At 37.1% G+C, this 25,934-nt stretch overlaps 1 protein-coding gene across 7 annotated transcripts in view; it reads right to left on the bottom strand.

Moving 5' to 3' along the window:
• Window positions 1-25,934, bottom strand: part of dysc (whirlin protein dyschronic) — a 708,896-nt gene that overhangs the window by 658,337 nt on the left and 24,625 nt on the right. The gene's annotated exons all lie outside the window — the stretch shown is intronic.

The raw sequence follows: 25,934 nt of genomic DNA, 5'->3' as shown, positions 1-25,934 counted from the left end.
AGCTACTAGCCAACATCTCACAATAGAAATGATTTACTTACCTTCGGTATAATATCAAATACTCGCCCGCATCGATGAAATACTCGCACCGGGCAAGTGGGCGAGTGGTTATTTGCATCCCTAGATTAATCCATTGGAGTAGGTTAAATATATTTGATTTGTTAGTTAGAAAATAACAAGATTTTGTAGGACAATTAACAATAAATTGGTTGTTTTACCTTTTTTCTTTAATTTATTGTTATGCTGATGTCATGTATAAAAATGAACTTATTATAGTTATTCTATAATCTATTTATTCAATATACTTTTATACGATAATATCCATGAAAGTGAAATAACTCTATCTTTTATATACCTATTCTGCATTATGATGCACGGGGTCATTTAATTAACTTGAAAGGGATTGTTGTATCCTACAGCGTGACAACACTCGTCAGAAGCTGCCTTCTTTGTTTAGTGTGATGTGCAGTGTACGAAGTAAACATTGTACAGTTCAAATTGTTAACGAATAACTTCACAATGAAACAGCACTTCTACAATGAACTTCCGAAATTAAGAAAACGAAGTGGTAGTAACAGTGTACATTTAAGTGATGAACGGTATCAGTACATTATAAATGAAATGAATGTCACAAAGTCCTTAAAAAACAAAGATCCTAGACATTATATACTGCCGAAAAGATACGGTGTTAGGTTGGGCAACAAAAGAGCAAACTAATTTCTCCAATGCAGGAGGAAAGTACGTATTTCAGTCAAATTCTTTATTCCTGCTAGTAAGATTTTCGAGATTCTTAGCGAAACATATTTATTGAACACTGTGGCCGTGATAGAACGTCAAAGGAATTGTCAATAATACAGAATGTGGAGCTCTCCGTACAATTGTTTGTGCCTTGCCAGCAGAAGCAGAAAAGAGTAAAGAAAAGTCTTGTCGCAAAATCTATCCTATCATCTGAATATGTCCAGTTGACTTAATTTTTTCCAGTCATATCAAGACAATGATTTTAAATCAGTGTCAGTGTATTAGGACCTCTAATAATTATTTTAAAATCTCTCAACACAAAAAGAGCAGAAAAAGTTGCTTTTTTTAATTATTTAAGTGATATGTTCACTCTTTTCAGTAAACCATCCGTTCTTTACTCAAAGTCGGGAATTTGCAAACAGTATTGTATTCAATTTCACAGACTAATAGCTTGAACTAAAAATGGTAATACTTTACGATACTGATGTGACTAATCTATTATGTGATGATCCCATATCTTTGTATTATACTTACTATCGGTATCTTCTTATGTACACTTGATACCATGAATGCTAATAACCAATAATGTACCATATTATCCCTCTCACTATGTAACAAGGATCTAAGAATACACACAACATAAAAATATGAAATATCCACGCATGCAGAAATTGTGACAAAAGCGATAGAAACAAATCTTCCTTAACGCACATACTCACTTTCGCTAACGCGCTTGCTCCCTACAGACTCCCCGGTAACATGCAGACCCCCAGCTCCGCACTACTCTGAACCGAATTACATGCAAAGCTAGTAGTATAAAGAATATGTCAGTGAACTTTAGGACGAAATATATATAGGAATTAATCTTCATAAAACAAATCCGAACTTATCCTACACTACCCTAACCGTACCTTAATCTACTCTACCTTACAATCTCTACTGCACCCTAAACTAAACGTACTCTATTGTACCCTACCCGACCCTAACTGTACATTACCCTACCCTCCGACTGTACTGCACTCTCTAAGCTTACTTTATAGTTTAGATGGATATAATCTACTGAATTAAACAAATAAGTTGTGAAATCTAGTTTGCTGAGCAAAATGTTTTCCAAAAAGAAAGCGGGCAAAGTGTCCAACCCAATGGTTTCTCTTTTTACCATGTAATCGTATACTTTCTTTAGCATCTCGACACGAATAGTTAATATTGTCGGTATGATCGCCTGTCACTACATATACAAATTCAAGGGATGATTTACTTTAAGTGCTCGAATCTTACCATTTTCAGATTACCAGCAGTCACTATTAATGGCTGTACCAGTTTTTTAACCCACTGCTGAAACAACTGAAACCAACACTTTATCTGAACGATACTGCACCACACTCATGAATAGTCTCCCTGATCCTACCTCAAATCCCTTCAAACTTACTCTCCCACAGTGACTTCTACGCATCCCAAACTAAGATTCATCTATCTGAACTACTTTGCTTGGATCTCCTAGCTCGATAGACAAATCTAAGCACCAGGAAATACAAACTTCACCGCAGAAATTAAACTAATCAACACAAGTTTTTTGTCGAGATACCAAGATTTAAGAAAGCATTATTAATGGTTAGATGAATATGCACCAGTAAGCCACTAGTCGTGTCCCCGCAAAAAATTAAACTTCGATCTACTGAAGAGAGTGCCATTGAAAATAGAAGAGAAAAACTAATAACGTTTTTCTCCCCTTGAATTTTCAATGTTACGTATCTTCTAGCAAAGAAACCCATTTCTTTCCTTAAAGTAGGCCGGTAGCAAGCCGAAAAATGTAGGGGAGCGATAGAAGTTAGGGAGGGTCCGATCCAACCATATTATAGTACATTTGCAAACCTACCATGAAACTTGTAGGTGGGCCAGCAAACATTTAGGGGGTCGGGCCCCCTAGACCCCGCTTGGATACAGGCCTGACCTAAAGGAAACTGCTTCTTTGCCCACGATTTGCACAATTTTCCTGGTAAAAGTTCTCTATGATTCTGTAGCAATTTTAGTGTATCGTTTCCACATTTGTGCCCGTTGTAATTTTCACGACGTTATATTCGTTTAACTTGCAGCCATCACAAATTGGTAAATGCACATTAATATCGGCCATTTTAACGTATATTTGCTATATCACTAACATCACGCTTACTCCCCGTAAATAAAGATTACAGTGTTCTAAAATTCTTTCCCTGATTACAAACATTCATAAGGCAAAAATAAGAAATATAGACAAACACTTTTTCGTGAATATGATCAATATGATTTGAATATTGCAAGTAACATATTCAAATTGTTCTGTACATCATTAATAAACTTCTAAGTGTGATCCTTTCGTTACCCGAAGGATATTCAAATCATATTCCAATTCCAGCCATGTGTTGGTCAACATTACGTGATGCATGGAGGTTACGACTTCAGTCAGTTTGCGCTGTAATGCTGCGATGTCTTTCACCGGTGTTTGATGAACGTGGTCCTTGAGATAACACCAAAGGAAGAAATCCAGTAATAGTATGTCCGATGATCGCGGAGGCCAGTTTATGTGACAATCACGCCCGATCCATCTTCCCGAAAATATTGTATCCAAATAGGTACGGACATCTAACCCCGCTCCCAATGAGGTGGCGCACCAATTTGTTGAAAAATTAACACGAAATGTACTGAATCTGTGATACAACAAATAACTGCAACATATCAAGATAGATATTGGCTGTGATTGTCTTTTCACTGAAGAAAAAAGGTCATATGATTTTATTGTGCATAAGACCGCACAACACATTAAGCTTAGGACTGTCTCTGACGGTTTCAAACATAGCGTGAGGATTCTCGAACCTCCAGATCCTAGCATTGTGAAATGAAATTTCACGTTCCAATGAAATGTTAACTCATCTGAGAAAAGAAACGTTTCAGATAGTCAACGTCTTCATCAATCTTTGACAGCGTGGCAACAGCAAGGTAATAACGAGCACTGCAGTCAGTTGGTTGTAGGGAATGCGCAATCTGGGCTTTGTACGCACTTAAAAGAAGATGTTTATGTAGAATACCGTGCACTGATGTCTTACGAAACTGCAACCCACGTGAGGCTCTGTGAATTGACTTCTTGGGAATTATCACAAAGGCGTCTCTCAGTATCTAAATTGTCTGGGCACTAGGTCCAGGCCTGCATGTTCTAGGACGTTCACTGATGCTGCCTCTTTCCTTAAACTTAGCATACAACATCTTGATAATTTTAACATCTACTGGCTGTCTATGGTATGCCGTCTGAAATTGTCTCTGGACTGTTTTCGGAAACTGTGTCTCGTGATATCAGAAGACACATTGGGCTTTCTCCTGGTTTGAGTACATGTTTCTGCAAATGGTGTCCGATTTCTTTGTTGTTACGTCACTGGACCCTGCAATAAACAAACTAACAGTAAGTATGTACACAAAAACTTTAATATGTTATATGCAATTCAAGATAAAAAGTATTTGTCTATGTGTCATATTTTATGCCCTATGAATGTTTGTAATCAGGGAAATAATTTTCGGACACCCCACATTATGCAAATATTCAGCCGTCATTAACACACTTTCTGTTAATAAGTGTTATTCTGTTAATATATTGCTAAACTAATTCAGTGGTCATACACATATGCCCCAAGGCCACTGCAAGTATAATTACATTTTTAAAACTTAATTTTAATGAAGAAGGTTATCACACTTCACAACATACCGTATATTATTTATCGTTTAAAAAATCAACAAAAAAAGTAAATGTTATGTTTTACTATCCTTCAGAATTCAACACACTACTTACCAGTTTTAATGTTCTACCATAAAATGACACTTCTCATCTTCCGTTACATGCGCGTGCGTATCCACTAAAACGTAAACAACCATCATGGTGTCCATCCGTCAAATTTTGTACGGAATATTTCAAGTATTAAACAAAATTACTTGAAATGAAATGAATACTTGAAATACTCACACGTAAGATAGTGTTCTATCACCGGCATAATAATTATATAACAAATCTTAGTGATAAGAAAATAAGAAGTGCACTCCCGTCTACTCTAGAAGTGTCTATCAAGTATCCAAAATATTCATCTGAAAATTATGTATAGAAAATCTCGAAAAAGTCTAAGCCAATGTATCATTGGAAAGGTCAACCAAAGTATAAAAAAAGTCATGCTCATCACGTGTATACACTAATGAATATCACTAACAAGGCGACAGTATAAAGTATATACTAAGACATTAGCGAAGTATAGTTAATAAGATATCTCCCAAAATTATGATTCACTCTTCAACTTTAACTTTTGTTTAACTCTGATATAGTTCAAAGACAAGACGTATCAATTAATGGATCATCGAGATGAACGAAGTGACATACTTGAAAGTGAATTATTGTCAGTTGTTTTTGAAAGTAATGAGAGAAACTGTTTTAATAGAGTTAACATTTACTCGTATGTCGTTCGTTACCAAATTCTGATGCAGTTCAAAGTTTTTATTTTGCTCAAATATCATCTTATTAATTTATGTGCTGTATAAGAAAAATATGAACCTTTAAGTAACAGATTGGATCTATCGTTGTTTGATATTCACTAACAGTAATGCACTTTTTATTTGTAATAATCTAGAGACATAGGATATAACAGAACCGCTCGCTAGATAGTAACACGGGTGTCATTCGGTCAGTCATGTGATGCTTGTCTGTATTTTGGGGCTAGTTGAAGAAATATCAGAGTTTGATAGACGCCAAATTATGATGCCAGACGGCTGGGGACGGACATCTTGTAAACAGCGCAACTTATTGAGTATTCGCCAGCTGCTGTGGTAAGTGTCTTCCATGGCAAAGGACGCTGGAACAAGCACCAAATGACAAGACACGAGACGGCCATACCTCATTAAAAATGTCGGACATCGTAGATTATCGAAGTTGATGCAATATGATACGGCGCTAAGTGTTTCAAAAATAACAACAGAATTTAATCAACTTTAACAATTCGCCATACGCTGTTAGATACGAGCCTCCGTAGCCACACGTGTATCAATGTTAAGAACTTGGGATCCTCGATTACGACTGGAATAGCCAAGTGCATATAGTCATTGGACCGCATACCAATAGCATAATATTTGATGGTCTGATGAATGAATCACGATAATATCTTCATTACATCGATGACTGGGCCAGAATCCGTCGTTTTCCAGGAAAACAGCTGCTCGAGACATGCATAGTAAGATAATGTCAGGCCGGTAGTGACTCCATTATGATTTGGATAATCTTCGTGTGACCATTCATGTACCTAGTACTGCATATGGAGGGCACCTTGACGGCTCCTAGCTATCTGCAGATCATTGCTAATCATATAAATCCTTCCATGTTGGCCATGTTTGCACATGACAATGGCATTTTTCAACAGGACAACGCTACTTCTCACAAGGCCAAAGTTATTCCAAATATGTATTTTCGAAAACCAAAATATTGAACGTGAAGTACTTTTTCTATCACTTTCTATCTGCGTAAGTCTATCTAAAATATGTATTTAAAGTTTCGGTGCGAAGATCCGAGTTCGAATCCCGGTGGGAGCTTATGTGTTTCGTTTCCCATTTTAAGCAGTAACTTCATATCTCATATAGCCTTAGTGCTCAAAGGGAAGCTCGTATTTAACCAATCAAGATTTGAAATTCTTGCATCATACCTGAAGCCGTGTGAACATGGTTGGCACAGAGTCCTTGGTAATAGGGTTGCCAAATCTTCTATTATACGAGGGCTCCCGTATTTGGCAGAATTTTAAAATTTTCTACGTCTCCCGATCTTACTTATCCGAGAACTCATATCTCCAGTCATTTAAAAAAAATGGCAGCAAAGTTATGAGTGACTTCAATGATAAAGTGCTGGTAATATCTCAATTGTTAAGTTTACCCTTTTTTTTTTTTTTTACATATAGTCAATCTTCTTTTGAAAATATCAAATTAGTATGAGATTGCCTACAATCTCTGAACATTCTGCAATCGTGCCATAGCTGTTTTTGTAATAAAACATTTAAGCTTTCATTATTCACTTACAATAGGCTTATGGTCAACAAAATCTCCCTAACTCTTTTTAAAATGTTGGCAGTCCTATTTCAACTTAAAAAAAAACACTTTTAATTAGTACTATGAACATGGAACTACCTGTTTTATATTTGTTCTATGGCATTTAGAACAACGTAATGTTTTTCATTTTCTTTATGACAGTTCTTCACTTCATGCACACTAATACAAGATTAACAAAAGTGCAGATTTACGAGCTGTCAGCAAAACAAAAATGATAATTTTTACGGTTACAATTAGTGACTACAAATGGAAGAGGAATGTATAAGATATAAATTAAGCTGGTGATGAACGTGAGAGTGTATTTTTGCGTACAGAATGAAGACTATAAATATGAATCCGTTACCAGTGCCCTTGGAAACTATATTAGTAGAGGTCTTGCCTTAATTATTCCCGTATGAGTTGTGTCAAGAGAGTGATTTCTTATCTTCAATGCAAATTGAAACACATAACAAATCTCAGCTAAGATACGATAGCATTAAAGCACTACACAATACACGCAAATACCACGGCGAATCCTATGACAAGCTGCGCATACACTACGTAGTTTGCTTTAAGAAGGGGTGCTTTTAAGAAAACGTAGCACATGTAAACTGTAAAAATACAGACTGTGTATGTGAAACGATACTGCTTGCAAATTCCAAAGAAAATTAAAGAATAAAAATAAACTACTTAAATATTGTAAAGATGCAGTGTCTCAATCGCGAAGCTATGCCTTTGCAGCCATGAAATAGATTTATTTATTTATTTACTGTACACGTAAGCAGTACACTCTTTAGTAGCGTATCTATTGTTTGTGGAACGGGGACATACTTATTTCTAATACTGATGCTTACAGTTAGCCATAACAGTAACGGCACACTACTTATAAAAAAAAAAATGTTTTTATTTACACTTCACTACAATGTCTCCGGTTAGTGCTAAATTTGTTATTTAAATACTATCCACTTAAGCTTCATATGCTGTCCTACATTACATGTTCATATATTATATACAGGGTGTTTCAAAACAACGTCGACAACGTTTGGAAGATGATTTCTGACACTAAGGTAAGATAAAAAGTGTAGACCAATTTGGGTGCACAAATGTTTGCTTTCGGAGTTATAGGCTGCCGAAAACATAAAAAAATGCCCTTTAAAAGTCCATAGCTCCAGATCTGTGGGACCTACCGCAGTCGGGTCAAGACTTCACTTAGGAACTAGTATGTACCCTTCTAAAAATCCAAGTTTTAGAGTCCTGCGGTACTTCCGCAACAATTTTTATAGAGGTAGTTAATAAGCACTTCAAATTATATGCCCATGTCCAAACTCCCTCCATAAAAATTGCTTCCTGAGTACCGCAGGATTATGAAATATGTAGTTTTGGATAGCGCAAATATTAGTTCCTAAGTGAAGTCACGACCTGACTACGGTAGGTCTCATAGTTTTGGAGCTATGGACCTTTAAAGGTCATTTTTCATGTTTTCGACAGCCTATAAGTCCAAAAGGAAGCATTTGTGCACCCAGGTTGGTCTATACTTTTTGTCCAAAAGGAAGTAAGTTCCTTTCTTCCGGAAAAATTTATAATTCCCTTTAACAAGCCTTACGTGAACACTATATTCATAACATGTCTAATCAGTCATCTTAAATTCCTGCCATTTTTAACTTTGTCACATGCATTTTTGTTGTAAATAGTAATTAGATTTTTTTTTGCGGAACTGACTGATTTCAAATCCGAACTTTGGTAGCCCATAACTCGAGAACAAAAAAAGCCAACATACTATAATATTTAAAATGCACACTACAGGCCCACACCCGGAATTTCTTGTTAGGAACGGTTCAAGCTTTGAGGGGAATCGAATCCTACAAGCCACTATATATATGTAGTATTGAACTGGTATTATTCTGCACCCAAAAAGACAATAAATATTTTTTAGAAGAAAAATCCACCTATATTTTCAGAAAAAAAAAGATAAAAGAAAAGAACTAGATTGTTTTTTGTAAGAAAAAGAGTTCCAATACAAATGAACTGGAAGATCAAATTTTCATGGTACATCAATCATTTTCCTGTTAAACAAATATAGTTTTATTTAGAAAGTGTACAAATATATGTTGAGTTAGGAAGTTCTGTGACGGAGGTTGCTGGATCCGGTGGATTCCTGTTGGGTATGCCCTGGCGTACCTTACTAATATGACGCTGTTAGTGAAGATCGGATGAGTTTCATCTTTCGCGTACAATATGTATATTCTATTATTCTTTGTGATTATTATTTTCTAACAATCAAATGGATGAAAGAATATATTTATCAATTTTCTCTAAGATTAGAGTTTGAAAATTTCTTTAGCTTTAATTAAATTATGAAATTAAGCTTGATTCCCACACTTAAGTTACATTAAGGATTACCAAAAAATGCTGGGGTAGTCGTGCATTATCAACAATTGATTATATAGTATTTAACTAAACATATTTAAGTCAATGAAACAAGTTATTTTATCTAACATTTTAAAGCGAACTTTGTTTTCTTTACATAAGTGTGTATAATCTTTGCTTAGGTTTAGAGAATATGGATAAATGTCTTCCATCGAACGAGATAATTTTCTGAAGCAGTCAAGTTGCAAATGACGAATCACTTACAGAGGAGCAAAGAATCATTATCTCGTCTTCCGTCGTTCGTGCATCAAGGATGCAAATGAATTCTACGAGTATTTCTTCTCATCTTTCCCCGAGAGACTTATGATAATTAGGTTCTTGCTCGTTCGTTGTCGCATTTTCAATGAACAGGTGCAGATTATCGCTTATAATTCATGCAATTACTACAAGAAACTGATGAGAAAGAAATTGCACCTTTTTTTTCACTTTTCTGTCTTTTCAAACTTCAACGCACAATGCCTAAGATAAATTACAGTGATTTCCATATTTGTTTTCCTTTTTTGTTATGACGTAAGAAAACAGATATATTGCATTCATTCTACTATCGCAATCAATAATAGTGATATAACAATGTATGTTCTGTTCCACATTGTCAAACTACAGTAGACTTAGAAACTATGGAGATTTAAAATTGAAACCGAAAGTGTTTTTTTTTTTTTACTTCCGGCTATAATAAATGAATCTATTTATATAAAAATCAAAGTGACTATGTTCGTGACTTAATAGCTCTTGAACCACCCGAACGATCTCGACCAAATTTTCAACATACATGAGGTTCGGGCCTGGGATGGCTTTTATCATTTCACTTTGATGGACAACTTATATATATGATCGAAAATTACCGATATTAGTGTCGAATTCATACTTTTTGGGGTTCCTAAGTTGATTGGTGACAGTTTTGATGCCCTTTATGTCCAAAATGAAACATATTCTTCCCGTACGAAGAATGGGCATTCTGCTAGGTCTAATATAGAATCTCTTTCTCTGGAGAAGAGAAACAAGGTCTCTTTCTTTGGAGATTATCCTCTATTTACAGGTTCTTCTGCTTTTAACAGATTATTGGTCTCATTTTTATTGTGATTCTAGTTCGTCCCTTAGTGGAAATTGTTTTATTATCTGACAGTGTATAAATGCTAGACTGCCAACGTGTACAATCATATTCATTATCCTGCTCGTCATGTGCGATGTTATTAAACATGACAACATTGGGAATCGTCGATTCTATCTGATTGGAGAGGAAAAGAGAAAGGATTGGGGTGAGTGCAGTATTAAGTTGCTCGTATGGGACACATGCGCGGGGTGTAAAAAGCTTCAGTTGGAAAATCGTTTGAGAATAAGACTTTGTGTACGGGAAAATAATATCTAAATGTGCCTGTTGGTAAGGAGTTGGTTAACAACACTCCAAATTGAATTGATTTGTCACATAACAGGATCCAGTGGCAAACATTTATTCTGCAGTAGCCAACCTTCGAAATTTTACTAACTTAAAAATTTAACCTCAATTCGGCACCTATGTAAAATCTGTAAGTTTTATGTTCCATAGGTATGCTGGCCAGACTAAAGGAGACGGTGATGATGAGAAATGAATGAAACGGTGGAATGAAGAAAATGGGTGGAAACGGGAGAACTCCAAGAAAACCCACGCATATGGTGTTTGCTCACCACAAAGCTCACATGGTGCGAGCTAGGATGGAATCAAGGACCCCATGCACCAGAAGTGAACACTTTACCACTGAACCTCCGCGGCCCACAACCATGTGCATGGAAAAAAGAGCTAAATTGATGTTACACATTTAGACTTTTATTTTATAATACACAGTTTTGATATATTGTAAATATGGGAGCTGGGGTGAACCGAACTCAGAAGCTCCTGGCGTGCAGAGCTATGGAACACAACGTCTGTCCCGATGCGAGCCTGTCCCTGCTCACTCGGCCACAATATATAAAAGTACAGCAATATTTATTCCTCAGACGATGTGCTATTTCCCGACAAAATTTCGTTAATAGCCAGCCAATAGTTGCCAAAAAACAAAGTTCAAATGTAAGAAGGCCCTAATTAAGCCAAGGTTTTTCCTGATTGAGCTCGCCCACCAAATATAACGATCTTTATTCCTTAGATGATGAACTACTTACCCACGAAACTTCGTTCAGACAAGCCAAGGCGAGCCCTCCTCGATCTTGCCGATCTCGGGCAATAAATATTCCAGTCTTCATTTCTTATACAACAGGCTACTTGTCTACCAAACTTAACTCATAACCTGCAAGTAGTTACCGAGAATCAAAGTACCACAAACAAATCGAGCCTGTCCGTAGCTGAGCTCAGTTACAAAGTATAGTAGTTATCTTTATTCATAGACAATGGACTACTTCCCCACCTAATTTCGTTCAGAACTGACCAGTACTTATCGAGAAATAAAGTACCGCGTACAAGGCGAACCGAGCCTATTCATGGCCGAGCTCGGCCGTCATGCAATTTGGTATAAGTCTGGCCAGTAGTTTCCGAGAAATAAAGTACCACATACACACATACATACATACATACACCCGGAATGAAACTATAACTCCTGTATCTTTATGCTGGGAGCGAATAACACACAGAAGTGAGTGTTTTTATTGTCCTGAAATTTTAAATATTATGTATTCTCCTAAAATTGGTGAGAATAAATAATGGAGGCTAAAGCCCTAATAATGAACAATTTTATGCAGTTTATTATTAAATAAGTAGGAATTTTACAAGCAGATAAATAAAGACATAAATGTTTTTGAGTATATCAATATTGATTATAATTTTACATTGATTATAATGATATAATTAAGATTTAACCCATTATGCGTAGATTATATGTGTATAATTTGAGACTTCTTAATCGTCAATATTTACATCTTTCTGCTGTAAAATTTCCACAATGATAATATGTTCTTCCCCTTAATTACAACAATGGATAACTCTGTTTCTTTCTCTTAAATGTTGGGTCTACATGTTCTGAATGTGAATTTGAGGCATACCGAAGGAGTATCCAACCTTTGTCTTTGGGAAAAAATTATATGGAGTATGTTGGTCAAATTTTGCGTAATGGAAGAGGGGTATATGATGTCTTTAGCCTGCATATGGCGTTACTTTCATTTGCATCTTCTGGTGTACAAGAACGCTTATGTTTGGTGCTCTTCTATGGTCTCGGTGGGCTAAAATGATAAAAAAAAACATAGATACACGGATAGGACACGAGAGCGAAGTTACAATCGATTTCGTGGATACATTCGACCATGCCAAGACCTGAAAAAGCTCGCGAAGACCTAGGGAAATTGCCAGGTGCATAGCAAAATCAAACCAATTTGATTGTGTTCTTCCATTGTCGAGGCAATGTGTTATATGAGTGGGTTCAAGAAGGATGTACAAATACAAACGACTTCTCTTCAAACAATTGCTGTTACCTACGTGACACTCTTTGTCCGAAATGAGAAGATCTGTGGCCTCAAAGCTCCGTAGACTGCACCAGGATGATGATTCCACTCATGCAGCTCATGCGGTGGTTGTCCTTTCCACCACAGCACGAGATTTCGATGTTTCGTCAAGCTCCGGCTATAGCTTCGTGAGACTCTTGCCTCTTTCCAGAAATCGAAAGTTACCAGAAGGAAACTCTCTTTCGCACCCAAGGGATTTAATACAACAAGACAGCTGCTCTCGTTGCACTTCCCGATAGAAGGTTCCAGGGTTGTTTGCAATAGTAGAAAGGCTACCAAACTCGGAGCGTGGAAGCAGGAGGGAACTAGTTTGAAGGGGATTAGGACAAAGAAAACGCCAGATAAGTGCATGGTTTTTCGGAAGCATCGTCGGATAATTTTCCGACAGGCCTCGTATCTATCTATCTATCTATCTATCTATCTACCTACCTATCTATCTATCTATCTATCTATCTACCTACCTATCTATCTATCTATCTATCTATCTATCTATATATATATATATATATATATATATATATATATATATATATATATATATATATATATATATATATATAGGGGGACAAAAAATCTAAAAACACTTCATACAGGACACGTAAGTTTGGCCCTCCACTGTACAACACGTGCTGCGGTTGTAGATCCTGTTTTGTTTTCAATGTGTCATTTGGATCTTCTTCTTCCGTCAGCAGTAACCAGTTCATCTGTGAGTATCGTGGTGTGAAAATGGTGCGGTAAAATGGGCGACCTGACAGACTTCCAAAGAGGTATGATCGTTGGTGCCCGTCTGGTTGGAGCTTCAGTGGCAACAGTGACGAACATTGTAGGGGTATCGAAAGGCACTGTATCCAATGTCACGAGGGCATACACAATTCATGGGAAAACGACGTCTGCAAAGCACAACAGTGGTCGAAAGACAATTCTGTCAGATAGGGACCGGAGGGCATTAAAACGGATTGTAGCAACTAAAAAGAAGACCACTGCAATGAAAATTACGTCTGAACTCAATTCCGGCCTACAACACCTGGTTTCATCGAAATCAGTGCGACGGGAACTTCATAAAATGAAAATTCAGGACAGGGCCGCTATCACCAAACCCCTGATCACAACAGTAAATGCGAAGAGGCGTATCCAGTGGTGCAAGAACCACAAGGTGCGGACTCATGAGCAGTGGAAACACGTAATGTGGTCCGATGAATCAACTTTAACCTTGTTTCCAACGACTGGTCGTGTTTACGTATGGAGAACACCGTCGCAGGCCTATGATACAGATTGTCTGCTCCCAACTGTAAAGGATGGGGGTGGTTCTGTTACAGTATGGGCAGTGATATCGTTTTCTGTAGGTCTCATCATAGCGCTGTATGGAATGATGAATGCTAAGGCGTATGAGGCCATTTTGGGGGACCAGGTTCTACCCATGGCCCAAATATTGTTCCCTGATGCTGATGGCATCTACCATGATGATTTGGCACCCTGTTACGCTGCAAAAACCGTGAAATCATGGTTTGAGGAGCATGACCAGGAGCTAACACACCTCCACTGGGTCCCACAATCACCAGATCTGAACATCATTGAGCCATTGTTGTCTGAGTTAGAAAGGCGTATTCGGTCTCATTACACTCCACCAGCATCCCTTAAGGAACTGGAGCATGTTTTGGAGGAACCATGATACAAAATTCCACACACACGATTCAGAAGCTGTATACGTCCATTCCACATCGGATTCAAGCTGCTTTGTACTTAAAAGGAGGCCCCACACCATTCTAGGTATGATTTTCTCACTTTTGCAAACGTTTTAGATTTTTTGTCCAATCCCTATATATATATATATATATATATATATATATATATATATATATATATATATATATATATATATATATATATATACAGATGGTGATCAGAAAAGTGGAAACACCTGTAGTTGGAAACACGTCAGATGTATGGGTTGGCAGTGGTGTCGTGGCGACGGCAGCGCCGGACCGCTAGGGGTGGTGTGTTAGGTCGGTCTCCATACTACGTCAGGCGCAGTGAAACAGCAGTGTCCAGTGGCTGCAGCAAACGGAGGTAGTGTAAAATGGGAGACCTCTCAGATTTTCAAAGAGCGCAAATTGTTGGTGCGCTATTATGTGGAGTGAGTGTGACGGCAGTGGTACTGTGTTAGATGTGTCGCGTAGGACAGTGTCGAAGGTGATGACGGCCTACACAATACACGGGAAAACCACATTGGGGAAGCGGAACAGTGGGCGGAAGAAAATCATGAGTGACAGGTCACGCCGGGTATTAAAGCGCATTGTCACGCGGAACCGTCGTGCCACTGCGAAGCAAGTGACGGAGGAACTCAATCAGCACCTCCCACACCCTGTTTCGACAATCACAGTCCACCGCGAATTACATGACATGAACTTAAGGGGGCGTGTTGCACGGGCCAAACCGCTCATCAGGGACCATATCGCTTTCGCACGCCGCAAATGGTGCCGCGCCCATGCAACTTGGACCGTTGAGGACTGGAAATGTGTGACATGGTCGGATGAGTCATCCTTCACCCTATTCCCAGCCACGGGCCGTGTTTATTTGTGGAGAACGCCCAAAGAAGCTTATGATCTGCAGTTCTCCGCCTAACTGTGAAACATGGCGACGGCTCGGTGATGCTGTGGGCCGCCATATCATGGTTTTCATTGAGTCCTGTGGTCACACTTAGCGGACGAATCACTGCCAACGATTATGTCGCAATTTTAGGAGACTACTTGCATCCTATGGTCCGGATGTTGTTCCCGGACAATGACGCCATCTTCCAGGATGATAATGCACCCATTTACACAGCTGGCGTTGTTGCAGCGTGGTTTGAAGAACATCGGTATGAAGTTCAACATCTCCCCTGGCCCGTCCAATCCCCAGATCTCAACATAATTGAACATCTGTGGTCCGTCTTGGAAACACGACTCCGGCGACGATTTCCACCTCCATCCTCTCTCACAGAACTGGCCGATGCCCTGCACGAGGAATGGTGTAAAATTTCACTTGCTACAATTCACGACCTCTATGCCTCCATCCCACGTCTCATCAAGGCTGTTCTGAAGGCGAAAGGTGGCTCGACACCATATTAATCTGGTAAGTTGCAATTTCGTTCAGGTGTTTCCATTTTTCTGATCACCATCTACATATATCTATATATCTATATCTATATCTATATATCTATATATATATATATCTATCTATCTATATATATATATATATATATATATATATATATATATATATATATATATATATATATATATATGTGTGTGTGTGTGTGTGTGTGTGTGTGTGTGTGTGTATGTGTGTGTGTGTGTGTGTGTGTGTGTTAGGAAGTTCCATACAACTTCTTAAGTTTCACGACATCATGTCGCCTTGAAAAGTTTACTGCGCACTTTTCCTCCTCCTTTAGTTAGGGAAAGTCCGTAACATTGATTTTGTGATAGTTGATTGAGCACAGCCTCTACGAAGGAAGCGTTCCAAAACACCTACTTCTAGAACCCATTGCAAGAATATGTCTTTAGAAATCGGTCCAAGATTATAGCTATATTCTGCTGTGTGTGTAGAAAAGAGAAAGCAACATACCATGTTTATGGTTCGCAATCACACAGCGCATAACGTATGAACCATTAATGGTTTTGTTGAGGGTAGAAACAATAAATAAGAAGTGTGATATTAAGTGGGCGGAAATTGTGTTGCTAATAGATACGAAACCAACAAATCAATCAACAAAAAAATTTTTTATGGACATTATCATGTTTGTTTATATATGAAAATGGATTAGTATAAGAATCCTGTAAGATCTGATCCAAATGGGGCACCTATACAAATTCAAGAATTTTTAAACTAAGCATTTATTCAATTTTTCTTTACTATTTGTTTCACAGAGTTTGGATAATTTTGATGTTGAATGTTTATATATATATATATATATATATATATATATATATATATATATATATATATATATATATATATATATATATATATATATAATGTGTAGTTCATCTAGAATGTATGCAGTGCTGTTAGTGACAATTATAATGAACAATTAAGATAATTTACTGTACTAATTCTTAAGAGGCAAATTCAGACAGAATTTTTACTTAATTCAATTTTACTTTATAATAAATTAAGCGATGTAGAGTATTGACAAAGGTTGCTGCCTCAATACAAAAATGTCCTATAAACGTTTAGAAGAAAGAAAGAAATAAGAATCCTGTATTGCCTTGATGTAATACAAGATTACTACGCCGCGTCGTGATTAATCTAATTGGGTAGAAAAGCGGGATTGACTAATCAAACCCATCACCATCAAAACACCGAACACATATTTCAGATTTTGACCGTTTCTGATTTTGAAACGCTCCTGCATACACTATAAGTCATTACTCGGCACCTTGTATATCACATTAAGAAATCATATATAATAACTGTTTTAAAGTAGTAAGAAAAAACTTGTTGTAACTCTTATTGGAAAGTTTGGTTGCGGGAGTAGCGATCAAGAAAATTTCTTGCCAAATGTATTTCTTTGCAAACCGACAACAACATTGGTTTGATTGGGCACCAATACTTTCACGAGGCGCCGCGTCCTTTACTCTTTTCCAACAGTTTGTATTTCTGCTTGCTCGTTCGTCGCCCTCTTGCTATCAGCGCCCACTGCAATGGCTCCGCTCGTCCCTTCCCCGCATCTACGGTTCTGTCTCCATTACAAGATCATGGAAACCAGTGTCCCGTTGGTATGACTATTTAATAAAAGATGTCTAGCGAATGACTCTGACATACGAGTAACCGGGTTCGATTCCCAGTGAGAGCATTGAACGCATTACAGTGGTTCGAGTTCCACCTCAAACTTTGAATCCTCGTATCATATAGCCGTGGTGCTGAAATGAGACGTGGTAATCAAATTCTTTTGAAATACAGGTTAATAAAAGGTATGTTGTATTTAATGGTTAATGCGCCATGGATGTGCATCTTCAAGCCACCCAATCACTTCGTAACTGGGTATAATTACAAACTTCCAAATAATGTCCCACTTTCGAGCTTTATTTTATTCTATTTAAAATAACTTTGACTCATAGAGTTCAGCTATTTTTTAACAAAAGAATGGAAATAGACTGCTAGCGATAATATAAAAACCATGTTTTGTTGCAATATTAACAATGAAAAAATAACTAAGCAACTGGAAGCGACTGTTTGAACCTTAAAATGTGAAAGTAATTCCCAAAATTGTAATTCCATCAATTGCCGTCAGCTTCATTTAAACTCTCCAGAACATTTCCAATATTATTACAACTTATGTAAAGTGTAAGAAGAAATCTATTATGGAAACTTCTGGATGTACAACAAAAATTAGTGCTACTCAACAAGTACCAAACCGTAAGCCAGTACTACGACCAAAATATGTACTTTGCCATATGACATCTTTTAAAGAAAAAGCAATGACTAGCCTAGGCATTGATAAACCAGCAATTGCACGAAGGAAATCACTGCAAGAACAAGCAGAAAAGGCAGACTCTGGCACAGCATCCTCCAAAGAAAAGATGCTGCCAGAAACTACACAATTTGAAGTAGTTAATACCTTATCTGAAATACAACCACTTGAGACCCAGAAATCCAATCAAGTGAAATCCAATCCTGTGATTTGTATGCGCAATCATTTATCTAGAAAATTATCGTATGGAAGTCGAGAAAATAAGGCTGAACAACGTTCTCCATCTTCAGAAAGCAAACTACAACGACCTAAAGCAGGAGAAGAACATTTCATACATTCACCTAAAAGATTGCTTCTAAATAAAGCAAATAAAATAACCAAACGCAAGCATTCACAAGATTCACAAGATTCTTGTGGAACTATAAGAACTGAAAACTCACCCAATCGTTTATTTCCTAGGAAGAAGCTAAACAAAGAGGAAACACTGATAATAAATGGAGGGAAAATAAAGACATCACAACAACAAACAAAAACAAAATTATCAAGTTATGTGAATAACAGAACTTCATTATTGCGAGCCAAGCATTCCAGACGATCCATGAATAAATGGACATCAGAAGAAAATTTTTCTCGCTACCACAAAAGACCAGGCATACATTTAAAGAAAAAGAACGGGAATAACATTACGAAACAATTGATCTTCTATTCCAACTCTGCAGACACAAATTTTTTGACATCAGACTCTGAAACATCCGAGAGTATCCATTTAGAGTCTTTTTCACTGAATTCAAGTTCATGTTATCTTGAAAGTTCTAAACATATGGAACCTGGTATTAATGAAATTGAAATTGAGAGAAACCTTGAGACTACGTCCGCAGAAGAAAGACCAGAAGAAACTGCTTCTGATAAATTAACAACCTTAAGTCAGCAAGAAATTATAACATTAAAAGATGTAACCAGCCATGACGACTTAGAAAGATCAAAATCTTTCTTGACGGAACAAAAAGAGCTTTCGACAATAGATAGCCCATCATCCAATACTAATGAGAAAAAGAATATTTCAAATTCACAATTCGAAGGCGTAATGTCAAGAGAAGAGAGGTTTTCATATTACAATAAATGTTTCAAATTAAGACAAGACGTAATAACAAATGAACGTCACCGATCGTTAATAACATCTCACATGAGCTTGTCAGAGAGCCCTCTTTTTCGACTGACCGATGAAATTTTCAAACACATTATAAGTTTTCTCAGATTTGAAGACATAGCAAACTTGAGATCTGTTTGCCACATATTACGTGTAGTAAGTAATGCAATACTCACAGAAGGACTCGAAATCGCTTTCCATCGCGTGCGTGTTCTATTGGAAAGTCTAAAAATGCAGACAACCTGTAAGTGGAATCCAGAAGAAAAAGTTCGTGTTTCAGCTCAGTATCATTTCTTGTACTTCGTTCTTTCCGAGATGAAGGTTCTCAAAGCAGCGTTATGGAGATACGTCAATAACGGACTTTCAACATTCCCCGCAGGTATTATACTCGATGAGATCTTTCACTGCATCCAGAGAGTGGAAAACAATAGTATACGTGAATGGAAACTAACCGACAACAATGCTGATAAACTATTCATGTTAATCTCGAGCTTCATGAATTACTTCGAGAAAGAAATCGAGCCGCACTTAGAACAGCAACAAATGGGGCCAAAACTCGTTGACATTCTAAGTTGTGCCATCAATACTAGTCATGACTTGGTTCTAACATATAACAAGCATAACTGTTTGTTGACGGGTGATATCAGCCTTTGGAACTGTCGAACAATGATAGAACCACCTCTTCCTACGGTCTGGAACGAAAAGCAATTTATTAAAACGTCACATATATCCAGATTCATCATGCAACAAGTAAGATGGAACAATATGTTGTACCTTGCCGACAAACACTTCTGGAACACCCAGGCACTAAGAAGTGGTCAAAATATTGACATTTGCGACTTTAGAATGCCAGCACCATATTATATTGGAGGAGTAAATTCAGATGAGAACCATGACTGCAAGTTGTTTTTGCATAAGAAGCCTTGTGAATGTATTTTCTCTCATTTACAATGCCAACAATCGCTGAGTTGTCATTTCTATCTAGAATGCCCAGTTGAAGATGCTCCGAGATTTATTGTCATTGATTCACATCAATCCCCGAGCCTTAAATTCGATTTAGGTGACAGAATCACCAGATTATCAACAAGCAAAATTAGGATGGTACCAAAAGGGAGTATTGCAGGTGCATACAAATTCAAGATACGTTTCAGAACGCTTGATGCTTCAACGCCGGGAAATATTCTTTTGTCCACGAGGAAACCAGCTATAAAGATGATTCTAAATAACAATCCCAATTCCTCCTCAAGTATACCAGAAAATAACCATGACAGGAATGAAGGTGGCAGTGTTTTCTACTTGATTGCGAATTCCCTCTGTGTTCTCCGTCAATGGGGACAGAAATTTTTTTCCTGGCAAATGAATGTAATGACAAGGCTATTTAGATTTTGAGATAAGGCAACACCAATTTCTGAAGAGTTTATCATGAATGAAGCTACTGTAGGCTTTCTCTATATATGAGAACTAATATTGGGATTTCATCAACACGCTCAACTATTACTATTCACCAACAATAAATGTACGTTTCAATTTCCGTTAAATAAAATAGAACCATTTGGCTTCCAAACTATACAACGTTTTAATTCCATACAACATTGAAGTTTGTGTGTGTGGGGGGGGGGGTATGTGTGTGTGTGTGTGTGTGTGTGTGTGTGTGTACAGGGAGTACGGTGGTGGTTCAGTGGTACAGTGCTCAATTCCTGCGCTGGGCTCCCAAGCCTTGTAGGCTCTCCTGTTCCCTACTATATTCGTCATATTCATTTCATATTCAGAGCCCGGTTCCCCCTCAAGTAATTGGTTTTTACTATGCTCATTAGGGAACTTTTCTCCATCTATAATGATTAGAATGACAAGAATTTTTAAACAATGTAGATTGGAGCTCAAACGTTGTATGACGAAATTTTTAGCCTTGCCATATTGAATGTAGAAAAACACGATTGACATTGCAACCAGTTTAAAAAGTATACCTCTCTCTCCTAGCCATACAAATTGACATGCAGGCGTGCATCCAGAAATTTTTGTTGTTGGGAGCGGGGAATCTGAACCACAACGTCTATGTACTATACTGAACGAGTATTATTCTTCTCGGGCAAATACAGTAATTGTAAAATACTTCCACCAGAAAAAAATGATAGAACTAGATTGTGTTTATAAGAGAAACAAATTTTCATTCTACATCAATTGTTTCCCTGTTAAACAAGCATAGTTTTATTCAGAAAGTGTACAAATGTATGTTGAGTTAGGAAGTTTGGGGGGGGGTCCGGACACGGTAGACCCCCGTGGATGCGCCCCTGCCAAATGATCCTCCGAAGATTTTATTTCAAGATTTCGCTTTCTTGAAGGATGAAACAAAAAGAAGCGAGAAAAAGATGAATCAGCGTCAAAAGTATAAAGCTACAGCAAGCGTTTGGTTAGCCCCACTCTTTCTTATGAGGAGTTTTGTGTGTAGGGAGCGAATTCAAGTTGAAAATGGATATTATTGTAACGAAGCATTCCGAATTCCATCTATCTCCATGCTAATCCTATGGGCTTCAAATGACAATCGATAAACATGTTCGATCAGATAGACTGTCAGGTAGTACTTAAGAAATGCTCAATGTCACAAATAATATAAATTATTTTGAATTTCACGGCAACACTAATCCACTTTATAGGAGAGTGCGTGGTGGCTCAGTGGTAAAGCGTTCACCTCCGGTGCTTGGAGTCCTTGGTTCGATCCCACCTCGCGCCGTGTGGACTTTGTGGTGGACAAACACCGTGCTCATGGGTTTTCTCGGGGTTCTCCCGTTTCCTCCCACCTTCTTCATTCCACCATTTCACTCATCTCTCATTATCACCGTCTTTCTTTAGCCTAACCGGCATAACCGTGGGATGTAAAATTTAAAGATTTCATTTCATTTTTTTTTTTTTTTTTTCATTTTATAGGATGTCATTACTGCCGAAAGAGATCTCATTGCTATCCTTGAAGGTATTAAACGAAGATAAGAAAAAGAAGACGAAAGAAGACAAGAAGAACCAAGTTCGAATGACCTCGGAAGACTATATCTTTTTCAATACTTTTTTATATTCTTTTACTCAATATTTTTCATTGCTTTTTAAATTAAAATACTAACATATCATCATTTTATTGTCCTAACAAACCAATATGGGTATGTTACCAGTAAAATAGTTTAGATTGATCGATCCCCTGTGTGTAACCAAAGTATTTAATGTCACGTCACTCCCCCCCCCCCCCATTACGAAATCCTGGCTAAACGAACGCATATATGTTGCCAGCAAAATAGTTTAAAATGACGAACCCCTGGTGTGATAACTACAGTATTTTTCACGGATCCCCCCCTATCACGAAATCCTGTTGCGTGCCTGATTCACACCTCACACACACACAAATAAAATTATTCTTTTCTTTGTGAAGACGTTTCAGTTGGCATTCAAGGCCAATGTTTACTATTATGAAACGATTGCTACTTACTGTGCCTCTGCACCTATATGAATAAGCATACGATATGGAAAATCAGTTGTCCCTATCGAAATATTAATAAAACAATTTATCAGTTTCTTTCAGCCAAAGTACAACTTCGAAATTACGCCAATAGAATATATCCTTACGTTATATCAGTAATTTATTCTATTCCTCCCCCCTTTTTTTCTAAATATTCTGTCTGAGTAATTAGGTAGATCTTTTGGAAACGGAAGGAATTACATTGTTATATATTACGAAACACACCATTATGACACTGTGTCTAACTCGATCAATTTTGAAGGTTAAAATAAAGATGAATGTTCCGTTAAGGGGGTCCAGTAATTTCTTCCACACAAAATCTCCACTTCTCCACTGCAATTTCTCCACTTCTTTGCAATTTCTCCATTGATTTTCGTTTGATTACATAATATAACGTTATATTAGGTTAGGTTAGGTTAGTTTTGGACCCCCTTAACGGAACATGGACCAAAATAAATATCTTCAATGCAGGTTTCGAGCTCTTAACACTTAGTTTACACAAGAGACCAAAACATTATTTACAGTTATCCAGAAGCGAAGAATAATCACACCATTTGAAATCTGAACTACTGTCCCTTTATGAATCAACACACGACGTTCTGCTCACCAACCAGAAACTTTTATCCTCATTTTTTCCAGTTTACCATTTCAGTCCTCCAGGAAAACGTTTCACACCACTCAGAATAAAGTGTATTTGAGATTGAACATGTTTACCTAAAGATAAACCTTCACCGTTCTTTCAAAACATTTAAAATTCTAAACTTCAGCATTCGCCATGCTGGCGAAATCAACAAGAAGCTGCCTCACCAAATTTTCACACTGTTCGTTCCATTCCGTCCAACTGAGCTGGTAAATCGCAAAATTTTCAGCTGAATAACCTATTAAAACTAATTTCGCATAACTCTGTTCTGTAGCAGCGTTTTAACCACTTTATTTGTTTAAAGAATCGATGGGCAGTATCTATTTAGCTACTGCTCTCCTGAAACTGACGCCGTTCCAGGCAATAACAATGTGACGTAATAATACGAAGATCGGCTAAAGAGCAAATGACAAGATACTTCAAAGAAAAGCGACCAATTATTGATAATTTCGTAAATCTGTGCTACTGACGTCATATGAGACAAGATTGAAGATGATGAACTTAAAATTCAGTAATTTTGACGAATTTCTATCAAGATGGCTGAAAATTGAAGAATTTTTATGAATGATACTTTTAAATTAAAATTTTGAATTTTTAAATTAAAATTTTGAATTTTTAAATTAAAATTTTGAAGAAATTTCTGGGAGAGCTTTCAGAATGTTTTGAGATAGGAAAGGCGTTGTACTGATGAAAGTAAAGAGAAATATGTTAAAAATCTTTAAGAAATATAAGAAATCAAGTCAGAAATGAACAAAATACATGTAATAAATGCAAAATAAATCCTAACCTATTCTAAACACTTCCTAATCTAATCCTACCATCTAACCTTACCAAAAGAAATAAATCTCAATATTGCACCACTACAACTTCTACCTCTTATCTGACATTGTTATACGATATTATACAAGGTGTACGAAATATTTTTTTTAACAATTGTTATGTTCGGTATTAAAGAAAGGAAAGAAAAGTATTTACATCACTTTGAATCTTGAAACCGGAAAATATGTAATGCAGAATTGAAAGAATGCCTCCAAAGTAAAAATTCACTGGAGGTCCCAAAGGTGGAGGAGGTTCAAAGCCAGCTTCGCCATCACTATTATTTTGTTTTTCTCTACAGCGAATAATATTGAGTATTTATTTATTTATTCTTGGATCAGTAACATAGAAAAAATTAACTTTGAAGTTACCCCTATTATTGCAACCCATGATTTTAATAGCGGTTCCAGAGAAGATGAAGCAGGTAGGTATAGATTATCCCTACAAGGACTACTACTTCTCGTGTGCTGATGTAAAAAGTACTTTTTCTTCCGCTTCCGTTTCAGTGTTCGAATTTGTTAAAGCCTAAAACTTAAGTATATGAGTAGGAAAACATATCACGAGTTTATGGTATAGGTCCAGAGGCGATCAGGCCTGCCAGGTAACCGAGCAAAAGCCTGGCCCACTCTCTCGTTTATGCCCTCACACTAGTTATTTAATAACGAAAATAAAGTGAATAATTTCACATTATTTACATTATTTTGCTTAAATAAAACACAAAATATTTCGCATTGTAATAGAATGTTGTAATAAATTTTCAATAAAGGTGGTTAACCTGAAGTTACAATCATATAACCGAACGCTACGGTATTTTGTATGATCCCTACCAATATATGTACAGCGCCCTCTTCATGCAGTCAGTCCACTCCTTTGTAGATACTTATTAAATCCAAGATCAAAACTCAACTAAGTTCTTCTTATATAGGAGAGTTTTTCTCTATCTTATTGCTAAATGCGTTCGCAGATTACTAGGCAAAAAGAAACTTCTTGAAGAGACTTAATATGAAGTACAGGGTGTTTGAAAACAACACTGACAACATTTGGGAGGTGATTCCTGACACTAAGATAAGACAAAAAGTATAGACCATCCTGGGTGCACAAATGCTTCCTTTCGGAGTTATAGGCTGCCGAAAACATGAAAAAATGAAATTTAAAAGTCCATAGCTTCAAAACTGTGGGGCCAACCGTAGTTGGGTCAAGTCTTCACTTAGAAACTAGTATGTGCTCTATTAAAAAATACATGTTTGAGAATCCTGCGATACTTCCGCAACAACTTTTATAGAGAGAGTTTGACTACGGGCATTTAATTTGAAATACTCACCAATTACCTCTATAAAAATTGTTGCGAAGGTACCGCAGGATTCTGAAACATGGATATTTGGATAGAGCACATATTAGTTCCTAAATAAAGTCTTGACCCGACTACGATAGGTTTCATAGTTTTCAAGCTATGGACCTTTTAAAGTTAATTTTTTCATGTTTTCGGCAGCTTATAACTCCGAAAGGAAACATATGTGCACCCTAGTTGGTCTATACTGTTTATCTTGGTGTCAGGAATCACCTCCCAAACGTTGTTGGTATTGTTTTGAAACACCCTGTGTATCGTGTATCACTTTGTAAATACATAGAACGTTACAAGTTTTGAAAAGTATTATATTTTTCACTGTCCTTGCGTTAT

Source organism: Thermobia domestica, chromosome 2, assembly GCF_964235325.1.
Source record: "Thermobia domestica chromosome 2, izTheDome1.hap1.1, whole genome shotgun sequence".
In the NCBI taxonomy this organism is placed as follows: domain Eukaryota; kingdom Metazoa; phylum Arthropoda; class Insecta; order Zygentoma; family Lepismatidae; genus Thermobia; species Thermobia domestica.
This window is presented reverse-complemented; position numbering and strand designations above follow the sequence as displayed.